Source organism: Culicoides brevitarsis, chromosome 2 (genome assembly GCF_036172545.1).
Source record: "Culicoides brevitarsis isolate CSIRO-B50_1 chromosome 2, AGI_CSIRO_Cbre_v1, whole genome shotgun sequence".
Taxonomy (NCBI): Eukaryota; Metazoa; Arthropoda; class Insecta; order Diptera; family Ceratopogonidae; genus Culicoides; species Culicoides brevitarsis.
The window spans coordinates 5,342,324-5,355,677 of NC_087086.1; the positions used below are offsets into that span (position 1 = coordinate 5,342,324).

The 13,354-nt window shown below is 23.6% G+C and overlaps 1 protein-coding gene across 2 annotated transcripts in view; it reads left to right on the top strand.

Annotated features, from left to right (window-relative positions):
- Positions 1 to 13,354, top strand: part of LOC134832476 (LIM domain transcription factor LMO4.1) — a 97,342-nt gene that overhangs the window by 45,615 nt on the left and 38,373 nt on the right. Inside the window, exon 2 of one of the 2 annotated variants that reach the window (XM_063846505.1) lies at positions 3,751 to 3,863. The gene's annotated coding sequence lies outside the window, so the exon portion shown is untranslated. The remainder of the gene's footprint in view (positions 1 to 3,750; positions 3,864 to 13,354) is intronic. The other variant, XM_063846504.1, reaches the window with a different exon arrangement.

Sequence of the window (13,354 nt, forward strand, 5' to 3'; positions counted from 1 at the left end):
TATAAAAAATATTAATGAATTTTATTTAATTATTTTTTGAAAAAAAAAAAAAATTCGAGAAATTAAAAATATTAATATTAATTAATTAATTTTTCCTGATTTTTTGTTTTAAAATAACTCATAAAATTTAGATTTTTTGAAAAAATTTAAAATTTTAAAATTTTTAAATTTTTTAATTACTTTGAAATTATTAAAAATTAAAATTTTAAAAAATGATTTTCCTTTATTTTTAAAATTAATAATAATTTTAAATAAAATTATTTTCCTTTTTATTAATTATTAAAAAAAATAAATATTTAAAAAAAAATAAATAAAAATTTAATTTATTTTAATTAATAATAAATATTTTTTTTTATAAATAAAATTTTGAAAGTCAAATTATTATGTATCAAAGTCAAAAATAATTTTTAATTTTAAAATAATTTTTTTGCTTTAAAAAAATATAATTAAAAATAAATCCATTAAAAAATATTAATTTTTAATAAAAAAGCATTATTGAATATTTTCCCAATTTATTATTGAAATATTTTTTTTATTATTTCGTCTATAAATTTGATTCACGATAAAAATTATTTTTCTTATGTTTTTTCATAAAATTTTTTTAATGAAATAAATAAAAATTATAAATTTTTATTTTTTTATTAATTTAATTTATTTAATTAATAAAATTTTTTTTCTATTAAAAAAATTAATCAAATTTAACTTTTTAATTTTAAAATTATTCAAAAAATTTAAATTAAAATTCACTCTTTAACACCTCATGCTTATATTTTTGCGAAATTTTAATAACTTGTACTCTTCGTATGGCTCCTTCAAAACAATAAATTACTCTCCACACACACTCGCAAACACAAATAATGAGGGGACACACAGAGAAATTTTAGATCAAGGGCGACCGACGACTCGTTATTATTTTAAAACAATAGAAGAAAGACAAAAACCCGAATAAGAAGACGAAGAAGGGGGTAATAAAATTTATGTCTCACTGACGACGCGTCGCTATCATTTGTCTCCCGACTCGAAGAATATGGTGACCATCTGAGCTTCACGAAATTTTTTTTTTAAAGATTTGTTTTTTCTTTTTGAACTATTGAGACAAAAATCACCCTTTCTCTGAAACTTATTGCTTGGAGATTGATGGAAAAAAGGGTCCACTCAACCCTAATTACCTCCTTCACTCGAGACTTTAACGTAAAATTATTCGTTTCATTTTACGCAACGAACATTGCCATTTTTGGTACAACAACAACGACGACGACGACGGCACGTAGAATATCGGGTGAATGCCTGTCCTTTTTCCAGCAATCAATTATTTTTAATTAAATATAAAAGTAATGTGGGATTAAAGTCTTATTATGATTGTTTTGCTGTGTTTTTGTTTAATTTAAAATTCGTTTGTGTCGTCGTGACGCTTTTTCTGTGTATGTCATATTATTATTATCATTTAGAGATATTTAGTTAAAAGGGATGCTTCTGTCCCTCCGGTTTTAATTGAAAATTTGTGCACATTATTTCACATTCATTCAAATTTATTCATACAGACGAGAGAACCTTATTAATTTTTACGCAAACACACGCAAACTGCGCTATCTGTACGTTCGCACTAATGACTGATTGCTTTAAATAATTCCCTGTCATGCATCGAACTCGTACGCAAAAATAAATAATAGATAGGGACTGTCATTCGCAGCACCGGCGACGCTTCTCTTGCCCGAAAACACCAATAAAAATGACAATAATGGTCACTAACCATCATAAATGTTGATAAATCTCGTAATTAATTGCAATTTTCAATCAAAAGAAACTTGAAAAAATGAAAGGTTTTTCGTTCGTCATTCGTTTTAACGAAAGTTGTTCCAAATAAACGCAAAACATGTAATTTAAAGATATTGATTTAATTTAGTAAATTGGCTTCGTATGTCTACGTCACATTACTTTTCCGTCGTCGACGTTCATTTCATTTATTTCATTTTTTTGGCAGACTTGTTGTTGTTGTTATTTTCGGGCTGAGTGGTAGCAATAAAAGTATTTCTAACTGTCTGCGATTCCATGTCTGATTTATGCAGGATATGACTCAAACACGCATATGCCATTTTTATTAGTGCGACGAGTTTTTAAAAGCGAAATGGTGTTTGGCAAGGGCATTTGAGTGAATTTTTGGCGATTTTCTCTTGGATACTTGAAATGCCATTAAATTAATAGAAAAATCGATTTGGTATTTTTTAATTAAATTTTTGTAATTTTTTGAGAATTTATAATCAATTAGAGTTAAATTTATTTTAATTTATTTAATTTCTGTTTTTATTTAAAAAAATTTAAAATAAATTTTAAAAAATTTAATTTTTAAAAAATAATTAATTTTTTTTGAAAAATTTATTTTTATTTATTTAAAATTAAAATTTATTTAATTTTAAATTTTTTAAATTAAATTTACTCAAAAATAATTTAAATAATAAATAAATAATATTTTATTGAATTATTTTTAAAAAATTACTAAAAAAATAAATAATAATTTAATTAATTTTTAAAAATTATTTTATTAAAAATATTAATTAATAAATTAATTTTTAATTATTTAAAAAAATTAATTAATTATTTATTAAATTATTTAATTAAAAATTATAAATTAAAAAAAAAATTTAAAAAAATAATTTTATTAAAAATTTATAAAATAATTGAAAAAATTTAAAATTTTTTTAAAAATTTAAAATAAATTAATAAAAATAAATAATTAATTAGTTTTATAAATATTATAAAATATTTATAAATAATAAATTTTATTTTATTAACCAATTATTTTTAAAATATTTAAAAAACAAATATTATTTCATTTTTTAATAAAATCTTTTTATAAATTTTAATTTCTTTTATTTTAAAATAAATTTAATTAATTTATAAATTATTATTTTAATTTAATATTATTTATTTTTATCAATATCGAAATTTAATTGAGAAATAATTTCTAATTTTTGTAAATTTATTTTTAAAATTAAAATGAAAGTCAACTGAAAACCTTTTTTTTATTTAAAAAAATTACAACTAAAAACTTTGTATTAAATCTCCATAAAATCTCTTTCAAACCAACGACAAAAAAAAACTTCAGAAACCAAAATTGATTGCACCTAATTGAACCTAAATAACTCCTTCACACTGAACTTTCGCTCCATTTGAAATAATTAAACACACACTCACTTGCCCATACATTCACGCACACATCGCCAAGTAAAGTAGCCATAAAGTCCTGTTAGTTGTTGCTATAATTTATTACATTTTTTTCACGTCCATAAATTTGATTAATATTCTTTCTCGTACCATCTACGACGAACGACGTACGACGAACATTAAAGACACTGAATATGTATCGAAATCAAGGCTCAAATGGCTAGCTGCCCTATTTCTTTCTTCATATTTTTTTTTTATTTCTTGTGTTTTGTGCTGTTAAGTTGTTTATTTACATGTAGACACAAACACACAAAAAGGCACTTTATTAAGCTAATTGGCTTTATTTATGAGATTCTTGTGTATATGGAGTATTTTATGAAACATCTAATTATGATTATTAATGAACTTAACTTTGATACAGTTATCGCTTTGCTTTTGTTTTTTCTTCATTTTTCTCGTTTTTTTTTTCTTCCACGAAAGAAGAAAAAAAAAATGATAGAATGAAGGATTAACAAACAAAATTCGAACCGAAAAAAGATAAATATCTAATCAGTAAATTCATTTCTCTCTTTTTTTGTGTCGTTTCAGATAAGCTCGTACGTCAACGCAGGGATCCAGAAGTAATCGACTGTAATAATTTGATTACCATTCATCTCCATCTCCGATTTTTTCTTCTCTGAATAAATCTGTCTAATAAGGTAGTAAGTGTGTTTCCGATTTTTTTTCTTATCTCAGAGAGAGAAATTATTATGTTCAAATGAGCAGTGCTGGATTTGATAATTTTCGGGCCAAAAGCTGAAAAAAAATTTTTTTTTTTGATTGTTTTGGATTTATTGGAATAGATTTTAAGCTTCTTTCTTGAAAATAAATCTAAAAGGAAAATTAATTAATTAAGATTTTTTGCTTGGTTTGGATTAATTTGTATTGATCTTATTAGCACATTTTGAATTTTTGCCCCAATGCACATTTCAAAAAATTTCCCAATGCATATTTAAGCTTTTTATTGTATAAAAAACCTCAAATTTTCATCAAAATGAATATTGTAAACTATTATCCCAAAGTACATTTCAAATTTTTCAAATAATGTACATTTAAATTTTTTGCCCAATGCACATTTCAAAAAATTTCCCAATGCATATTCTAAATTTTTTCTCTATAAAAAAATTCAAATATTTTTCCTTATGTATATTTTGAATTATAATCCCAAAGAACATTTCGAATTTTTGCCCCAATGCAAATTTCAAAAATTTTCCCAATGCATATTTCAAGTTTAAATTGTATGAAACATTTAAAATTTTCATCAAAATGAATATTTTAAACTATTATCCCAAAGCACATTTAAAATTTTTTATTTAAAATGCATTTGAAATTTTTGCCCCAGTTGACATTTTAAATATTTTTAAATATTCTTTGAAATTCGTTAAAAATTTTGAGGATACTTGAAACCTTATCCGTCACTGCTTTTGACGTTCCATCATTATTTCCATTCATTTCATGCCCAAAAAAGCCATTAAAACTTCAAACAATTAAATGATCAGGCAGTCCCTAATGATCTTTTTATCATCATCATCATCATCATTATTGTTGTTGTTGTTGTTGTTACAAAGTTCATTCCCTCATGTATTCTAATAAATTGTATGCCTCACTGCCATCAATCGACAAAATTTGAGGGAATTTGGGCAACTCACCTGACAAAAGCAGCACTAAATCTAACCTTTGTTCCCGCAGCGAGAGCACACATTGAACAAACATACCGAGCGAAAAGGTAATCGTTTGCAAACAATTGACGTAATTATTTCTATATGTTGATGAACTCTCATTAGTGTGCTGTGATGTACCTCTTTTACGGGTACGAAAGACTCGTCGTCGTCGTCGTCAACAACACACGTAAATAAAATTTTCATTTCACAAACAATAACCCCAAAATTAAACAACAATAATCATCATCAAAATTATGATGAACCTTTTTCGCTCAGTGTCTCTGTTCTGTGGCTCGACATCGGCATCGACACACGCACATCGTCTCAAAATTACCGTAGATTGTACGTTTCTGAACATTTCTCCGAGAAAACACGTCGTCGTCGTCGTCTGATACCGAAGAATTATCGGCGTTGCTAGAATGTTGTTCAGAGATATTTATTTGAAGACGATGAAGAGAAGATAGAAAAAAGTGGCACGTCTATACCGCTCGTTAAGGATACAATTGAATACAATTTTCAAATGAAATGAGGAAAAAAAGAGTGAATCTGTAGTTGATTACTGCGAGGAGCTTCGTATGGAATACTTGAGTGATGGTATCAAATTCACGCGATTGGAACTCGAAATTGCTCATGGGATGAGATTCTGATCATTGAACATTTGATGATTTCTGAAAATAGAAAAAAATATAAATTATTAAAAAAATAAAAAAAAATATTTTTTTATTAACATTTAAATTTTTTTCAAATTAATTATTTTTTAATTAATAATAATTTAATAATTTTTAAATAATTATTTTTTAATAGAAAAAAAATTCACAAAAAATATTTTAAAAAAATCTAAAATATTCCAAATTTATTTTTTTATTTAAATCCAATAATATTTTTATTTTAAAATATGAGAAAAATAAAAAAAAATTATTAACATTTAATTTTTTTTTAATAATAATTTGATAATTTTTAATTAATAATTAATAAATTATTTAAAAAAAAAATATTAAAAAAAATAAAAAAAAAAAAATATTCAAAATATTTTTTTTTAAACTAAAATCAAATAATTTTTTTATTTTAAAATATTTAAATAAAATAAAATAAAATAAAATAAATTAAATAAAAAAAAATAAATAAATTTATTTTATATAAATTAATAAAAAAAAAATTTAAGAATAATTTTTTTAATTTAAATTTATTTTCAAAATTTTTTTAAAACATTTTAAAATTAAATAAAAAAATTAAAAAAATAAATTAATTATTTTTCAATTAATAATTAATAATTTTTAAATTTATTTTTAATTTTACAAAAAAAACAGATATTAAAAAAATCTAAAAAATTCAAAATTTATTTTTTTTAATATCACAAAGTTAAAAAAATATTTTTTTTTAAATTAATAAAAAATTAAAAATTTCAATAATAAATAAAAAAGAAATTTAAAAAAAAAATTTAAGTCAAATTATTATTTAAAAAAATTTTTGAAAATAAATTAAAATAAAAAAAAATTAAATTAATTAAAAAAAATTTTTAAAAAATTAAAGAAAATTTTTAAAATTAAAAAAATGTTGATTTTTATAAAAAAAAATTAATTAATACAAATATTACGTTTATTTTTTAACCCTTTAAATTTTACCCTCTTTCAAAATTCAAGTACAATTTTCTTTTGTAATCTAAACAAAAATCAAGATAATGAATTAAATTGAAAAGATGCACTTGACTTATGAATCAAAATTTTCCTCAAAATTAATTAAAAACCATCTTGACCAACCACGAAAAAAAAAAAAAAAATCAACTTTTGCCAATTAAATACATCTCAAAATGAAGAATGAGCAACGACGACGACGCATCTCTAATGTTAAAGTTCATGTCCTCATTAAAACCGATAAATGGATGGCGTGCTGCCATATAGCGTTCTGTGGAGTGAAAACAAAAGTAAAGTAGTATATGTAGCATTCATTCACATTATTATTGAAAAAGTTTTCTAATTAGAATCAGGGAACACAACTTTGTGTGTGCGCGCCGAGAGTATTGACGTTAATTGATGTCGTTTTTCATTTTGTTCATGTCTGATAATGACATGTGTGTGTAGGTTTTTTTTCTAATCGACTTCTGGTCTGATCTGATATCGTGCGAGATTTTCTCGTTTTTATGATGATTACCGAAATATTACTGCGGCGAAGGATTTTTTTCTCCGAACCTCGCCATGAATATTGGATTCGGAACAAACAGCAAAAATATATTCATGAAATAAAAGTAAATATAAATCGTAATTACAATTATTATTGCCATACACGGAGCTCGAATTGGTGCTGCTGCTACTGCTGCGAGATGTTTAAATATTTACAAAATAGATTCTGCGGCATAATCATTCCAATCATTGTATTTTGCTTGTTAAATATGTATTGAACGATTGCGGGGAGAATGTAATCTAATAAATATTCAAATATTATTAGTGCGAGTGAATCAAAAAAATAAGTGCGTTCATTGTTCAGAACAAAGCAGCAGCAGCCACAGCAGAGAACGGAAGGAAGGTAGATTCCTTGATTGCCTATTTATTCAATCAATGTTCGAACAATTTACTTACACCCCTCGTAGTTGCCGTTTGTGTGTTCACGTAAAATAGGAATTATAGCACGAGAGAGAGCGAGATAATGTGCAAAAATTTTTTGGAAATGCCATTGGAGCATGGAGGCGTTTCATACCCTGTGACTTGAAAATTAATGGATTTAAGGTTAAACTTAAAATTTCATTTGAAGGAACTTTAATTAACCTTTCAAGAGTTAAAATCTACTTGAAAGGTTAAGTTAAGTTCCTTCAAATGAAATTTTGGAAGTTGAAGTTGAAAAAGATCTCAAATGATCTGAAGATCTAAACTGATCTTTAGATCCTTTGAGATCGAAATTTTAAAAATTAGGTCAGATCTTAGATATATTAAAACCTAACTGAAGATCTTTTGTGATTTGAAGGTCAAACCAAGGTCAATTAGAGATGATCTTAGTTAGATCTTTAGATCACAAAAGATCTTCAGTTTTGTTTTCGATAGATCTAAGATCTGACTAAATAATTGAAATTTTGATCTGAACGCACGGATATTAGGAAGGACATGAAATTTTAGATCTAAAAGAGCTTATTTGAAAAGATCTCAAATGATCTGAAGATCTAACCTGAAGATGATCTAACTAAATGAAGATCTTTTGTGATTTCATCTTTAGATCCTTTGAGATCGAAAATTTAAAAATTAGGTCAGATCTTAGATATATTGAAAACAATTCTAAAGATCTTTTGTGATTTGAAGGTCAAACCAAGGTCAATTAGAAATGATCTTAGTTAGATCTTTAGATCACAAAAGATCTTCAGTTTTGTTTTCGATAGATCTAAGATCTAAATAATTGAAATTTTGATCTGAACGCACGGATATAAAAAAGGAGATGAAATTTAAGATCTAAAAGAAATTATTTGGAAAAGATCTTAAATGATCTGAAGATCAAAGCAAACGATCAGATGATCTGTCAGATCTTTTGCTTTGATCTTCAGATCATTTAAGATCTTCTCCAATTAAGTTCTTTTAGATCTAAAATTCATCTCCTTTCTTATTTCCGTGCATGTTTATGTGTGTGGGAGAGAAAATCATCTCGCAATGAAAATCCATTCAATTCCCATTCCTCACAAAACATTAGATCCGTTTCACTTCGTTTAATCAAAAAATTTGTTTATCATTAATGTTAAATGCTTATTTTTTTTCTTCCTCTCTGCCTTGCATTGAAAAAGCAGCAACAACAACTTTTAATAATAATAATAAGCATTAGTCCATTAACATTAAGTAAAAAGGCAACCCTTTTATTCCGTCGTCGTTCCATTTCATTCCGCTTTCACTTTACCCATCAAATCATCGTCATCTTTCTGGAAAAACGAAGCAGCAGCAGCAGCAACAACGGAATACAACACCAATCATTGTTATTCCAATTTTCATGCCAATTTTCTAAATACATTTTCGCGTCTCTTCATCTTCTTCGTTTTTCCATCCTTTTTTTTCTCTGCGACGTTGTTGTTGTTGTTGTTGATGTCTGTACACGCGCGAGAGGGACCCAAACAACGAAAGTGATTACAAGTTTTATTTTCTACATTTCAATTTTCTAAATTGACTCACTCACAACTACAACGAAAACAACAACAATATTGGCAAATATATCAAAATGTGACAGATTTCTTGAGGAGACAAAGTGATATTATTCTTCGTCTTCAACAAAAAACGAAAAAAAAATCTGTCCCTGACAAAAAATGGAAGCTTTTGGCCAATTAGGGAGCCATAAAACGGTTGCACTTTTCATTTTTGTTCGTCAAGTAGCGAAACACGAGAGATAATAAAACGATAAAAGTATAAATTAATTAAATAAATAACAAAAGGTACTAATTGTGACACGACTCCCTTCGCTTCAAAAAAAAAAGTAATTTTTAACTCACACATAGAAGTCGACACAACAGATGTGTCATAAATTTAAAAAATTGTAAAAGAAGATTAATCACCACACCCGTCCATCAACTACTGAACCAAGAAAAGTATGAAGAACAAACGCATAAACACGAGAAAGTAGTTCAGAAATTCACGATAAACTATAATTAAAAGAAATAAAAATCTTTATGATTGTTTATTGATGTCTACCGTGCGTTTATTTTACGGCGGTTCGCGCTCATTAAATTCATGTTTTTTTTTTTCTTTTTTGAAGAAAATTTAAAAAAAAAAGTTGCCAACTGGAGAAGATGAATGAAGAAGAAGTAGGTTTATGACTTTTTTGTGGGTCTGTTTACTTTAAAGAATTTTTTTAAAAATTTTTTTTATTTAAAAAAAAAAAATAATTTTATTGAGAGTCGATCCGTTAATTATTTTTAAATAATTAAATTTAATTTTTTAAATAATTAATTTTTATTTTTAAATTTAATTTAATTTAAATTTAATTTATTTAAAAAAAAAAATAATTTAAAAAAAAATTTAATTATTTAAAAAAATCTTAAAAATTTAAAACTTTTATTTAACTTATATTTTATAATTTTTTTAGAATAATTTTTATAAATTTTTCAAACAAAATTTTTTTAATTCCAATTTTTTTTTTTTAAAAATTTTAGATTAAAAATAATTTTTTTTTTGAATTTTTTTTTTGAAAAAAAAAAAAAAAAAAAATAAAATAATAAATAAAAGTCCAAGGGTAAATAATTGAAATATATCATATTGTTTCAAATCTCTTCAAATAAAATTAAAATAAAAAAAAAAATTAAATTAAATTAAATTAAATTAAAATTAAAATTAAATTAAAATTAATTAATTAAAAATTCTTAAAAATTTTAGTTTAAAATTTTTAAAATTTATATCATTTATCAAATTCATTTTTATCTAATTAAAAAATTAATTTAATTTATTTAAAAAATTATTTTTCTTAAAATACACTCAAGCAAATCCAAAATTCATTCAACAAAATTCTCCCAAACACTTGTTTACTTTTTTCTGGTTGAGTAACATAAACAAAAAAACGAAAATTTATTGCACACATGAAGAGCCTTTCAACTCGTCAATTTGCCAAAAAGACACCTGTAAGTCGAAAAAAAAATGTAAATTAAATTATGTTTTGCCTTCCAATTAAATTTTAACAAAGACATGCACAAAATTAATTAGCACCTTATACGGTCGTCGCTGCTCGGCACAAAACAACGATATAATCGATTACTCATAAACACATGTTCCTCCTGAAGCAGCACACACAAAAATTCTTTTGATGTCATCATCATCATCGTCGAACGAAAAGACGACGAAACTGTCTGATGAACTGTAATATGGTGATAATTTGCTTGATGATGATCCGCCTGCTCATATAGTAGTAGTAAAAATTTCTATAAATAACATTTTTTTGCTGCTGCTCAAAAACGAACTCTTTCATCTCGATTCACTTCGTTTTTTAATGAACATTATTCATATATTATTATTACGGTGAATGACGCTCATTATGAGCTCTGTCGTGTCTTCATTATTATTTTAATTACGGAGATATGTGAAGATTTTCAGATCAGTTGCCTAATGCGATAAAAATAAGAGAGGAAGCCGTAAAAATGTTTTTGAAATATTTTTCGTGAATAAAAAGGGATAAAACAATAAAACTGCTTCTTCTCAGCTCAGGGATTTTTATTATCGCATGAAAATAAACAAATTTTTACCTCATTTCATCGTAAACTCATAATCACCTTTCCTCGCCTCAGCAGCATCGTTCATCATACTCGTTTTTTAGTGAAAAGTGAGATTTTCGTACTTTTATTATTATAGTAATTCATATTAGGCTTGAACAATTGGAAAAAATGTTTCATTATTCAAAAGAATTTTGTTGCTTTAAATTTTAATTAATTAATTTAAAAAAAATAAATTATTTTCTTCAAAATATCAAAAAATATCCTCATTAAGGAGCAAATTGAAAATTATTTAAAATTTAAAAAAATAATTACTTATCTTGAATTTAAAAAAAATCTTTTTTAAATATTTTAAAAACTTCTAAAAAATATTGTTAAACAAAAAAAAAATAAATATTAAAAAAATAAATTAATAAAAAAAATTAAAATATTGTTTAAAAATATTTAAATAAAAAATTAATTATATTTAATTATTAATTTATTTTATTTATTTATTTTTTTTAATTTTTATAAATACATATTTTTTTTAAATATTTTTTTAAAAGTTTTTAAAATATTAAAAAAGGATTTTAATTTTTTTTTAATTTTAAATAATTTTCAATTTGTTTCTAAATAATTTTTCATGTCTTTCAATAATTTTCTAATATTTTATTTAGACTTCTTTTTATCAAATTTTGATTGAAAAATAAAAATTAATTATTTTTTTTATTAATTTTCATTCAAATAATATTTTTATTATTTCAAAACAACATTTTTACAAAATTTATTTGAATTGACATTTAAGAATTTTATACAGAAAATATATTAAGAAAATAAAATTTAGGTTAAAAAAATAAAATAAATTTTTAATTAATTAAATTGAAATAAAAAATAGAAGAAAATCATACGAAAAAACTAAATTTTTAATATTTTTTTTTATTTTTAATCAAGCTTTATAATTTTAAATTTTTATTTAATTTATTTAAAATTTTACTTTTCAACTCTAAAAAAAAAATTAAATTAAAATTTAAAAAAATCGGATTTCAAATAAAGGATAAACTTTGAACAATTTCAGCAAATTGCACTTACCTTAATACTATTATTATTGCTCCGACTGCCTATTTGGTGCACAAAAGAAGCTTAAAAAATTACCAGGTACATTACATGCATAATGCAATTCATTTGCCTAATTACCATGCCGTAATCATAATGGTTCTAATAAAAAGTGTGTGCCTGTGTGTCTCCCATAAACCAGATACGTGTTAACTGTCTATGAAAAATAAAATATAAAACAATGCATGATGATGATGGTTGTTGTTGTTGTTCATCTCTCATCGCTTGGCATCGTGAAAACTCCTCGCTCTCGAGGAAAATATATAAAATAATAATAAAACGGTGTGTAAAGTGTAATGAAAACGTTAAATTGACGATGATAATGATGACTGTAATATAATTGGAGCATAATACTAATGATGAGGAGGACGCGACAACGATGTGCAGCGCACAAAAAAACAAAGGCAGAAAAACAGAATATAATATGCTAATTATTCTATTCTGTTTCGCTCGTGAATCTAAAATGCCTTTAATTACGATGAGTGACTATAATAATGAAATATAAAAACTCATACGCTTCGTGCAGCTCACAATGCCTAATGATTATGTTGATGAATAAAAATTTAACAATAAAACGCTTTTTTTTTGTCTATGTGAAAAATCTACTAATGAGTTAAATCTGCATCGCAGGATATGTGAGAACGTTGGAGTTGTGTAAATGGAATGTGTCAACTAATTATCGCTGCGACGCGTTTTTATTGCCTTTTCATTTGATGTCACTTGAAATTACGAGATTTTTGGGGATTTTGCAAAATAAATTAAATTTTTTGGATTAAAAAAATGTCGAAAACAAAAAAAATAAAATTTTCATTAATTTTTTTAAGCTAAATATTTTTTTTTTTTAATTTAAAAAAAAATAATTAAATTATTTTTAATTTAATTTTATTATTTAAAAAAATAGTTTTATTTATAATTAAAAATATTTTTTTTTATTTTTAAAACCAAAAAAAAAAATATAAATATTTTAAAAAAAAAATATTTAAATTGATGTTTAATATTAATATTAATTTTGCAAAATATATTTTGATGCTTTTTTTTATCAGAAAAATATTTATGATTATTAAATATTTTTTAAAATAATTCAAATTATTATTTTTTTAAATAATTATTTTTGATAATTAAATAATAATAAATTTTTAAATAATATTTTTATTTATTTTATTTTATTTTTTTTTATTTAATTTTATTTTATTTTTTTGTTTATTTAATGTATTTTTATTTAATTTTTGGCAATGGCAAAAAT